We start from the raw sequence: 12,549 nt of genomic DNA on the forward strand, positions 1-12,549 counted from the left end.
GCCCCCAGCCAGGCGCTCGGTCCCCAGCTCCACGGAGGAAGAGGTGGGACAGTGCAGAGCTGCCGGCAGGGCGGGGGGCCCAGGCGGGGGGGCAGGGCCTCCGGGTGACAGGCTCTGGTGGCCCCACGTCCTCGGGGTCTCAGGGGCCGGAGGGACGAGCCCTGTCAGGGCGGGGGGAGAAGGCGCCCGTCTGAAGGGCACTGGGCGCCAGCACCCTTGGGGAAGACACGCGGGTGCCCCGGGAGAGGCTGTGAGCGGGACGGCAGACACTGGTCTGCGGCGGTGCGGGTGGGCGGACTCAGCCCTGCAGCCCGGAGAGCGGCCTGAGCAGGGGGCCGGGGCGGCAGCCCTAGGGACGAAGGGCCGAGTGAGTCCTTCCCCGCCTCCTGCTTCAAGGGGTGCCCGCACCCCCCAGCACTGCCTTGGCCTCTGGGCAGGGGTGCCAGGGGCCCGCAGAGCAGAGGCAGTTCCCTGCCCGCCTCACCACCCCCTGCGGCACAGGGGCAGGAGGGGCCTGCAGGACCCTCTTTGTGCTGGGTGCCTGGGAAGCCCCCGATGACTGCCCGCAAACAGCCCCTGCAGGCACGGAGCGGGAGTCAGGAGGACCAGGGCCCACACCTGAGCTGGGAAATGCGCCTGTCCCAGGTCTCACGATGCTTCTCTCTGGCCTCCATCCACCCCTCACATGCAGAGGTGAGGAGGGGCGAGCAGGTAGGTGAGCAGGGGTGAGAAGGGGCAATCGGGGGTGGGCAGAGGTGAGCAGAGGTGAGAGCAGTGAGCAAGGGTGAGCAGAGGTGGGCAGACACGGTCCGGGGCAAGCAAGGCTGAGGTGAGGTAGGCAGAGGTGAGCAGAGGTTAGCTGAGATAGGCAGAACTGAGCAGGAGTTGACAGAGGGAGGCAGAGGTGAGAGGGAAAGAGGAGGGGGAGAGGTGTATAGGGGCAAGAAGAGGTGAGGTGGGGTCAGCAGCAGAGGTAAGCAGAGAGGCATGGGTGAGCAGGGGTGAGGAGAGGTGGGCAGGGGTCAGGAGAGGGGGCAGGGGTGAGGAAGGGAAGCAGAGGTAGACAAGGGTGAGCAGAGAGGGGCAGGGGTAAACAGAGTGGGGCAGGAGTGAGCAGGGGTGAACATGAGTGAGCAGAGGTGAGGAGGAGTTAGCAGAGGTGGACAGGGCTGAGGATGGGGACCAGAGGTGAGGAGGGGTGAGGTGAGCAGGGCTGAGAATGGGGTGGCAGGGATGAGGAAAGGTGAGCAGGGGTGAGTGGAGGTGAGCAGGGATGAGGTGATGTGAGCAGGGGTGAAGTGGGTGAGGTGAGTGAGCAGGGGTAAGGTGGGGTGAGCAGGGGTGAAGAGAGGTGAGGGGTGAGGTAGGGTGAGGTGATGTGATCAGGGGTGAGTGGGGGTGAGGTGAGGTGAGCAGGGGTGAGGTGGGGTGAGGTGATGTGAGCAGGGGTGAGTGGGGGTGAGGTTGGGTGAGCAGGGGTGAGGTGAGGTGTGCAGAGGTGAGGAGAGGTGAGCAGGAATGAGGGGTGGGCAGGGCTGCAAGCTTCTGACCCTGAGGAGACCGGCACGGCCACTGCAGAGGGCGGCATCCCTCGTGCCCCAGCATTCCTGTGAGCACCCAGAGGTGACCCAGCCCTGCTTCTGTGAACACCTCAGGTGGGTTGGCAGCCCCGGGTGATGCTGGTGGCACTCTGCGTGCAGCGCCTCCAGCAGACCCGTCCCGCTGCTTCCCTTCACCCCGACCCCCTGCGCCCTGGCCCCCCACACAGCAGTCACGCACCACTGGGCACTCTCCCAGCCCACGCATCACATGTCCACACGGATGGCGGGGAAGTCGCCCCTTTCGCCCACGCAGGCTCGGCCGGGCCCCGACGAGGCCGTGGCTCAGACCCAGGCTCTGCCACGCGTCCGACTCGCCAGCAGCGGGTCCCCCTTCCTGGGCACTAAGAGCCACGCCCAGAGCACTCGGGGGCCAGGAGGGAGCGGCAGCCCCAGCCCAGCCCCGCCATGCCCCCAGGGCACAGCTTCACAGCAAGCCACGCCGCTGAGACCCACCCCCCGCGCTGCAGGGGCTCCTGGGCGTGTGGCCGGCCCCCGGGGGCACCACCCGCCACAGTCCTGACCCGCAGGAGCACGGAAACTCGAACACAGACGCGAAGCCGGCAGCGCAGCTCAGCGAACCCACAGACGAGGCCCGGGGGCCCCCGGGAGGCAGGACAACGCCGCCGAGTCCCCCTTGCTGAGGGTTGTTGGTGATTCCGCCGGCCATTTCACCGTAACAAGCAACAGAAAGTGAATGATTCTGTGCCCGCTAAGGGGGGCTGGCTGGGGCGGGAAGGTCACGAGGCTGGAGGGGTCGGAGCCGAACACCAAGTGCCCGAAACGGCTATGCTAGAATGGTTCTGCAGACCACGGCGTGAAAGATCAATAATAACAATAATAATAAAGCTTACAGCAAGATGCGACTATACTGACAAACTTTGTTGATCTGAACAGTGTGATTCTTGTAAAGTGTTGTAACTGCGAGATTTCCCAGAATATTGCCGTATCGGTACCAGATGTGACACGTGGCGCTCAGGTATGTTTCCAAACGCCTCTGGATGTACAGAACCGTGGCAGGAGCCAGGCCGCGCCGACTCTCTCGCCTCCACCTCACTGGGCCCTCCTGGAGTGGCGCGGCCCACACGCGGGCTGTGCATCGGGGACCGGCCACCATGCCGGAGCTGGACAGGGCGGGGCGGGGCCAGGCGCAGCGAGAGGGCTCGGAGATGCCCGGCCCCCACAGCTCAGGTCCGGCCAAGCCCACCGGGCTCACGGGCCCGTACGGGGGCTCTGTGAGCCGCAGAGCTGGGTGCGGGCACACTCAGCCAGGGTCGCCAGCCCCACCCTCCGCGGGCCCGCACGGCCACGGTCACCAGCCCCACGTCTGCTTGTCCGGGAAGGACCTTCCACAGGCTGATTTGCAGCTGGACCAAAGGCTGCCCCCCCGCCCGCAGTTCCTGCACGGCCGCCTCACGGCTCCCCTGGGCCAGACCCCGCCGACCGCCCTGGCACCTTCAGGGCGCCAAGGAGACTGCAGTTGGGTGTTGCTCTCCCGCACCTTAAAGCCTGCTCTGGTCCCGACGTGGCGTTGGCACAGACGGCAGCCGCCCGTGGCCCAGTGCCCCGCAAGGCGCCCTGACGTGTGTGAGGCTCCACCACAGCCAGACCAGCACCAGACTGGACAGTGACTCGAGGCAGGCAGGACCGGGGGCTGGCAGGCCTCGCCTGGGGGCTCCCGGGTGTTTCCAGGGGCGCCCTCTGGGCTGGCACCGCCCTGTGCACGCCCCTGCCGGCCGCGGGGCTGGTGCCAAGGGCGCTCCTGAATAATAGATAGCTGGGTGCTGAGTAATCTATTAACACAACGATTAATGCCCGAGATGTTCTTGTCAAGTTTTGCAGAAACGGCATAAATATTGACGAGGCCCCGCGCAGCCTCTGCCAGGAAGGCGCGGGCACATGGAATATTGATAAGCCGCTCCGAAGAGCGCCAGGCAGGCTGCCAGGGTGGCGGCGGGGCCGGTCGCGTTACAGTTTAAGCTTCTTAGGGAAGCCAGCGGCAGAGCCGAGGCCGCGCGTGACCCGCGTTAGGGACGTGGTGTGTTTCTCAGAGGCGGGCCCTGCTGGGGGCTGCCCCAGGACTCAGCGCCCTCGGCAGCAGCGGGCAGCCTCCACAGCCCGCAGACGACCCGGCTCCACATCGCCCCCACTGGCCGCAGGCCTTTGCCTTTGGCCAGACCTTTGCAGGACGTACCGGTCAGTGTCCAGTGGCAGGAACAGGCACCGGAGGAGAGCAAACAGCCACCGAGGAGGGGGAAACTGAGTCACAGAGAAACAGAAGAGCAGGGAGGAGAGCGGCCCAGGGCCGAGAACACGGGGGTCAGAGAGACGCCGGCAGCCCACAGAGCCCCCACTGCAACATCCTTCCAGCTAGACGGCCAGGGGGCTCACAGAGCCCGGCCAGACTTAGGCATTCCCACACACAATCACACCCACACAGTCACACCCATGCACAACCACACCCACAGTCACACCCACGCACAATCACACCCACACAGTCACACCCATGCACAATCACACCTATACACACAAATCACACCCACACACAATCACACCCACAGTCACACCCACGCACAATCACACCTATACACACAAATCACACCCACGCACAATCACACCCACAAAATCACAATCACATCCATGCACAACCACACCTACACACAATCACCCACACTCAATCACACCCACACACAATCACACCCCCACACAATCATACACACTCACACCCACATATACACTCACAAACTCTCAGACACACATCACACATTCAGCACACACACTAAAGTACAACCCCATAGTCTCACATAGGCACACATTCACACGCTCCCACAAACACCTTCACAGACACACCTGTGTAATCACACAGATACACACACAGGCACACTCAGGTACAACCGCACGCCACACACATGCACACGCTCACGTACACTCACAGCCACACAACCACACGCTCTCACACACCAGCCGCTTGTCTCCCCATCTGGGATTCCCCGGTCAGGGCTGGCGGGGAGGTGCCCGGCCCCCTCGGGCTGTGCCCACCCAGTGCCCGTGCTCTGACCGGGCAGCGCGGCTGGGGTCAGGTCCCCGACTCCCCGAGAGCTGCAGGCGCCGGGCACCCCGGCCGGCCGGCACCCCCGGGCCCCTGAGAGGCGCATTCCTGCGGATGTTTGCTCCTGCTGCCGGCCGGGAGGCTGAAAGGAAGCAGCGGATTCCATTCCCTCCCGCCCGTGGGGACCGGGCGGCCTGCAGACCCTCTCGGGGGACAGGCTCCCTTTGTCCCGCAGCCGTTTAGAGGGACATGTTTACCAACAGCTTAATCTATTCAGCCCCGAGACGCGCCTGCATTCTTTGCTCCTCGGAAAACAAAACAACAAATCCCTCAGCTGCTCCTGGAGACCCCGGGCCCGGGGGGTCCCGGCACGGAGGGGCACATCCCTTTGTGAGGGTCTGGGCGGCAGCCCCCCTCCGGGGCTCTGGGCTGCCCTGTGGAGTGGCCGGGCCGCCGGGACAGCTCACTTTGATCCAGGGGCGGAGGCCAGCTGAAAGGAAACGACTTTTATGTCCCGCATTAAATGGACGTCAGCTTAATTAGACGCGATACATTTAATCAGCAAACAAGTTCCTGTCATTTCCCACAGGAGCCGCGCGGGAGGGTGGCGCAGCCCGTGCGAGACGGGACGCGGGCTCCGTCCTCTGCACGCGGACGCCGCACGGTCCTGGGCGGGGAAGGCGCCACCTCCCAAAGCCCCGTCGGGCTGGGACCAAACGCGGCTCAGTGAAGCTGTCTCTGGGCTCAGCCGGGGGCTCCGCGGCAGGGGGGGGTGGCACACAGAGGCAGGACGCTCACGCCCAGCCGTGGACATGGCCTTCGAGATGTGTGACCCCGCAGGGCCTGCGGGGGACCCCGGGGAGGCCCAGACACTGATGCACGCTTGGGGCCTCTCAGGTGTGGCCCCCGACGGTCGCTGCTGCCTGAATGATGAACTGGGCCCGTCTCTCGCCTCCCTAGACCCCCCCGGGGCCACCCCCCACCCCTTCCCAGGGACACTCACAGGCACCTCGCCCCAAGTTCATCTCTGCACTCCCCGAGGGGTGACCGGCTTCCTACGCCCTCCTGCACCCCCCGGGGCAGACCTGGCCCCAGGGACCCCCGGCACGTCCCCCACTGGAGACGGTGTCACCCGCAAAGGGCCGCCTTCACTTTCCGGGAAGAGACATGAAGACAGGGACGGGCCCACAGCACCACACAGGCCTGTGGCCAGCCCGAGCCCCAGTTAGCTGCCCCCCGGGAATCTCTGGGCCCAGCACTGGAGGCCCCGGGCACAGATGGTCTCACCCTCGCACGGAACCACCACAAGGGCCCGCAGCCTGGACACCAGAGGGCGGGGGGATAGAGGGGAGGGGAGGTGGGGGGAGGGGGAGGAGGGGAAGGGGAGAGGGGGAGGGGAGAGGGGGAGAGGCTGAACTTCTCAGGGAAGAAGCAGCCCCCGCGCGCGCCTGTGGGGTCTGCACGCTGCTGACACCCACCTGTGGGTCAACACCAACTGGACCAGCACAGACCCCTGGGGCTGGAGCAAGGCAAACACCCCGGTCAGCACAGAGCCCCGAGACATTCCTGCCAGCCAGCCGTTTCCAGCCAGGGGCCACGACGCCCGGACGAGGGAGAGCCGGGCGGAACCGGAACCAACGGGACCCAGCGGTATGTGTAAGAGGTCAGAGCACAGTCGGAAAAGCTCTCAGGAGAAAAGCAGGGCCGAGTCTCTGGGACAGTGGTGACCATCACAGCGGCCTTCTGCACACACCATCACAGCGGGCCATCAGCACAGGGGACAGCGGGACGGGCAGGGTCAGCGGGCACCCCCGGGGGATGGGCAGGGTCAGCGGGCACCCACGGGGGACGGGCAGGGTCAGCGGGCACCCCCGGGGGACGGGCAGGGTCAGTGGCCATCCACAGGGGGACGGGCAGCTTGTTCTGTGTGCAGTGGGCGACCCATAACAATTCAAGGTCTGAACCCGTGTGACAGTTTTTTGTTTTTTGGGTTTTTTCTTTTTGGGTCACACCCGGCGATGCTCAGGGGTCACTCCTGGCTCTGCACTCAGGAATCACTCCTGGTGGTGCTCAGGGGACCCTATGGGATGCTGGGAATTGAACCCGGTTCAGCCGCATGCAAACATCCTCCCCGCTGTGCTACTGCTCCGGCCCCCGAGTGACAGCCCCCTCGCCGTGTGTCCCGCGTTTGACTCAGCCTGAGCACGGCGCCAGGCTGCCACGCCGGGGACGCTGGGAAAGCCCCAAGCGAAACAGAGAGAGAGTCGAGGAAACGGAGGAGGGACGCCCGCCGTGGAGCGGGTCTGGCTCTGGGCCGGCCGCATCCTCACACCTCTCAGACCGGAGCGGGAACAGCCTGTCTCCACCGCAGGCAGCCGCACCCCCAAAGGCAGAAAACACAGACCGATGGAAAGATCCCACGGAAACCCAACTGAGCGGCTGCCGTAAGGAGCACAGCAGAGCCTGAGAGCCTCACTGCCCACTTGCCGGCAGTCACAGAGTGACATACACGCATGCACACACATGCACACGCACACATGTACATGCACACACGTGTACACGTGCACACACACGCACACGCATATGCACACGCGCACATGCACACACGTGTACACACACGCACACGCACACACATATACACACATGCACACGCACACACGGCAGGAATAGCCACCAGGAATAGCACACGCTTGCAGGTGTGTGTGTGCGTGTGTGTGGGGGGGGACACCAGAACGGGGAGGGGGCCCTGCCCACCTCGCCCCGAGCTCCACGAGGGCCAGGTAAGAGGGGCTCACTGCTCACCGGGCACAGGGCGCCTGGAAAGCCCCAAGAGCACGAGGCACCGGGAAGCGGGCGGCCGGGGGCTCCCCGACAGGCGCCTGCAGCGGCACCAGCCCCTTCCCACGACCATCCTCACACGGCCCCAGCCAGAGCCGCCCTCACCACGGCTGCGGCCCACAGCGTGACCGCTCCCCTGGCCACCACGTACAGCCACCCACACCAGCCCCGCACCAGGGTGGCCGGACACACAGAACACTCAGTGTGTCGACCAAACACGCCCCTCCCTCCTGCTAACACGCCAGGCGATGCAGAGGAAGGTGCGTCACCACAGTCCCCTCCCAGTGTAGACGCCCCGTCCTGCCAGATCCCCTCCCAGTGTAGACGCCCCGTCCTGCCAGATCCCCTCCCAGTGTAGACGCCCCGTCCTGCCGGATCCCCTCCCAGTGTAGACGCCCCGTCCTGCCGGATCCCCTCCCAGTGTAGACGCCCCGTCCTGCCGGATCCCCTCCCAGTGTAGACGCCCCGTCCTGCCGGATCCCCTCCCAGTGTAGACGCCCCGTCCTGCCGGATCCCCTCCCAGTGTAGACGCCCCGTCCTGCCGGATCCCCTCCCAGTGTAGACGCCCCGTCCTGCCGGATCCCCTCCCAGTGTAGACGCCCCGTCCTGCCGGATCCCCTCCCAGTGTAGACGCCCCGTCCTGCCGGATCCCCTCCCAGTGAAGACACCCCACCCGCTGGATCCCCTCCCAGTGTAGACATCCCATCCCTCTGGATCCCCTCCCAGTGTAGACGCCCCGTCCTGCCAGATCCCCTCCCAGTGTAGACGCCCCACCCGCTGGATCCCCTCCCAGTGTAGACGCCCCACCCGCTGGATCCCCTCCCAGTGTAGACGCCCCCGTCCTGCCGGATCCCCTCCCAGTGTAGACATCCCATCCCTCTGGATCCCCTCCCAGTGTAGACGCCCCACCCGCTGGATCCCCTCCCAGTGTAGACGCCCCACCCGCTGGATCCCCTCCCAGTGTAGACGCCCGTCCTGCCGGATCCCCTCCCAGTGTAGACGCCCGTCCTGCCGGATCCCCTCCCAGTGTAGACGCCCCACCCGCTGGATCCCCTCCCAGTGTAGATGCCCGTCCTGCCGGATCCCCTCCCAGTGTAGACGCCCCACCCACTGGATCCCCCCCCCCAGTGTAGGCCCGGGTCGCAGCACAGGTTTCCTGAGGCGCCTTCGTGCCAGAGGGAGGCGGGTGTCCCGGAAAGTCACGGGCTGGCGGCTGGGGGCGGGTGAGGGCCAAGGGGAGCAGGCAGCTGCAGCAGACGGTGCGGCCTGGGCAAGCCAGGCCACCGACGGCGTGTCCAGGGGCAGGGGACGGTGCCCGAGAGACCCGAAAGCGGCCCTGAGCAGACAAGAGCCCCCACCCCGGGGAAGGGGCAGCGAGGTCACTGCCCGGGCGGCAAGGCACCTTGAGGGAAACCCAGTGGACGCACGCGGGCCTGCGCGGCCGTGCTGGTGGGTGAGAAGGCCCCGGCCGCGGCTAGGGAAACAGCTCCGAGTCGGAATGCGGAGGGACTGACACGCACAGGAAGCCCGACACGCAGAACGACAGCAAAAATTAAAACCCCAGTGCCCAAAACGGCGTAAAACACAGTGGCCCAGAGCACAGGGCCACACCCGGCCCCTGGCACCGGGTGGCCGAGAGGCGGCTCCTCCGGCCAGAAGGACCAGGAGAAGGTCAGCCACACGCGAGTGCGGAGCCCGAGGGGGGAGAAGTGGGACCGGGCCCCACAGCCCTGAGGCGGGGACTTCCCAGAATGCACGGGGGTCAGAGAGGGCGCGTGGGTCACTCGGGTCTGCTCCCCGCACCCCATAGGCTTCCCCCAGGAGTGGCCCCGGAGCACTGAGCAGGGTAAGCCCTGAGCACCGCCAGGTACGGCCCGAAGGGAAATCCGACTGCAGCATGGGCGAAGGGGAACAGCTCCGACACGGGCAGGAAGTGAGGGCGTGTGCCCACACGGGAGCCCCCCAGGGCCCCCCCGCCCAGAATCCAGTGGAGGCCCCCGGTGCAGAGAGTAGGGGAGACGGGGGCCGGGGTGACGGGAGCAGCCAAGAGGCGGGGTCTCGGGGAAAGGCCGGTGACGGGGCAGCTGGAGTCAGAGCCCAGGCAGGCCGGAGCAGCCCTGAGCAGGGCTGAGTGTCGCCACGGCCGTGCCCGGGGCCCAGACTCGGCCCCCGTGCAGGTGCCCGGCCGGGCGGAGCCCGCAGCTGGGCGCGTCTCGGGGCGAGAGGGCATCTGGGCGCAGCCGCCGCCCCAAGCCGTCTCGAACCTCTTTATTGATCTCAGAGTTTGTTTGTGAAAACCGGGGAGGAAATGGAGGCGCAGAGCAATCTCGAAAGCAAGCGACTCATCTCCCGGGATGATCAGCCCGGGCGCAGTGAAAAGAATCTGAAACCCAATGTTCAGAGGGAGATTACCCGCCTTTGTCTGCCCCGGTTTACGGTGTTTGAACAAGGATCTTTCCTGCCTAAGCTCCGACTTTCGCAAGGCCGTCTGCGCCGCTTCTCCCCCATCCCGTCTCGCCCCCAAGGTGGGTTTCTCCCCTTAATGCGCCGCACCACCGGTGAAAGGCATGCCGAGGAGAAAGTCAAATAAAGAGCGTTTTTAAAAGGCAAACACCAAGCTGGGAAGTATTAAAAGCACGTTCCAAAACCCACCCTGATGACAGGTGAAGAAAAGCCGCCTTTATGTGGGGCGCTCGCCCGGCCTTTCAAATGCGCCTGTTTACCTAGAGAGCGCGGCCAGGGCCAGAACCTGGCCTTGAAGAGGCGCCTTTGATTGCACACACAGAGGACTCGCTCCCGCTCATAAATCGCCCACACCTTTGTCTGCCCCGAGAGGCAGAGGCCGCGCTCTCACAAGAACCTACAAGCCTCTTTCAAGTAACCCGGTTCCTCCCGCGTCTCCGACTTGTTGATTCAGAGCCCGGGAGTGCCTTCGCAGGCCGGCAGCTGCCACCGCGTGCGCCTTCACCCAGATCAAAGCGGGAGCTTCCAGGAGACACACAAGCCCCGGTGACAAATCTGCGGGCCGGCCCGGCCGCGCCAGCCGGGAAGGAACCTGCATGCAGGGCCACGCCGGCCCCGGCTCTGGTCACCCTCCCGCCATGCACACCCCCGCACAGGCCCCGCCACGTCCACTGCTGAGCGCCCGGCACCCCGGGGAGGGGGGGCCGCCTCCAGGTCCCAGCGGCGAGGTCACCAGGAGTGGGCACGGCCGACACGCGCCTTTCCGATCGGCCCGACAGCGCGAGGCGTCCCCTCGGCCTCCCAGCCTCTCCCCAGGAAGCGGCCGAGGGCAGCTCAGGCTGGCGGGAAGCACAGTGAGCACCTCCCAGAGCCGGGTGTCCACTGAGGCCTCTGCCCACGCCCAGCACTGCGCCAGCACCATCCGCCCGCCCCCGGAGACCGGGGACAGGCAGGCAGACAGACAGACAGACAGACAGGGCTGCTGCAGAGACCCAGGGACATGGGGGCTGCAGACGCCCCGAGGGCACACATGTGCCCCGCCCCCTGCACCCCCCAGTGCCTTCCAGAAAGGTCTTCCCAGGGTGCCATCACCCATGGCGGGCCCCAGGGCCCTCACCCCACCTCAGCCTGTCTTTGGACACGCACCTGAGCCCCTGCCACGTCCACTAGGACCCCGGCTCCTTCTAGAATCCTCCCCTGCGCCAGGACACTTCACATCCCGACGGTGCCCCTCCGCCCAGCTCTGGGTGCTGTGCCCAGTCCCTGGGCCGGACCTCTCCCCTTCTGCCCGGAGCACAGAGGCGCAGGGCCCAGACCCCACGGTGACCACGGGCAGGCCCAGGCCCCACGGTGACCCACGGGGAGACTCAGACCCCACGGGACCCCGGGCAGGCCCAGGCCCCACGGTGACCATGGGCAGTGGTGATGGTGCTGACCCTCCATGACCGTGTGGCCTGCCGCCCCCTGTGAGGTGCGTGTGGATGCGGGCCCGCAGGTTCTGCGTTTCCTTGAGGCACAGAAAGGTGAAGACCAGCACTGACCGTGAGCAGCCAGGAGACGGCCAGGCCGCGGGAGGGGGAGGGGCTCTCGGGCCCCAGACCTCTGCCTGCCCACAGCACAGGGGAGCCCAGGGGCCCTGGCCCTGTGTGCGCTTTACTGACCGCGCTGAAGGCGAAACCTCAGTCTGCTGGGGACAAGAGTGGCCGCCCCGGCCCGGGCCACCCTGACGGTGGACTCAGCCCAAACACGCCGAGCTGCCAGGGCAGCAGGAGAACCAGCCTGCTCTCGGCCAGGCTGGGCTGTCCACGGGGAAACGCTCTCTGTGGGTGCGGGGGACAGGGCCCGGGGCGTCACGGCCAACCGCGTCCTCGTCTGTCCTGCACCAGCACCTGCTTATGGAAAAGCCTGTGGGCGCGGGCGGCCGGGGCGCGGGCAGGGCCGGTGCCGTCACACTGCTGACCCAGGCTCTGCCTGGTGACCCCCGCAGAAGGCGGGGCCGCCTGTGGGCCTGGGGCTCTCCTCCCACCCCACAACAGGACACGCAGGCGTTTCCTGGACAGTGGAGGCGCTGCTCGGCCCGGACACAGAAGCTGGGGAGGCCGCCCTGGGGTGCTGGGCAGGGACGAGGCGGGTGGACACACAGGTCGGGGTGTCGGAGCACGTGGACCAGGGCCAGCTGACCCCAGCAGGGGCAAGTGTTCCGCGGATGCCTCCCGCCCCGGCTGGCTCTCCCCGCCTGGACGGGCTTCCCCAGGTGGGAGTGACCCCCGCGTCCCTCGCAGCCGCAGGGAGCACTTCTGCTCTTTCCCCAAGGACTAGGCTGGGCGCGGGTGCCGAGTGGCCACGTGGTGTCCAGAAAGGGGCAGCCGGCTGTCGGGTCAGGGGCCCTTCGTGGGCCGACGGGGCAGCAGGGTGCTCGGGCGTCCTCCTGCCTCTGCACCCGGTCACGCGGGCGCGCCTGACCCAGGTCAACAAAAGCCTGTCGTCCCCCTAGTCTATTCCCGAATATTCTAGCGGGGACGCCCCACACAGAATCCCGCGCGGAAGAGTCGGCGCTGGCCTGTGCCCTGCCCCCGGGACCCGCCTGCAGCCCCCCGCCCG

This window comes from Sorex araneus, chromosome 1 (genome assembly GCF_027595985.1).
Source record: "Sorex araneus isolate mSorAra2 chromosome 1, mSorAra2.pri, whole genome shotgun sequence".
NCBI lineage: Eukaryota > Metazoa > Chordata > Mammalia > Eulipotyphla > Soricidae > Sorex > Sorex araneus.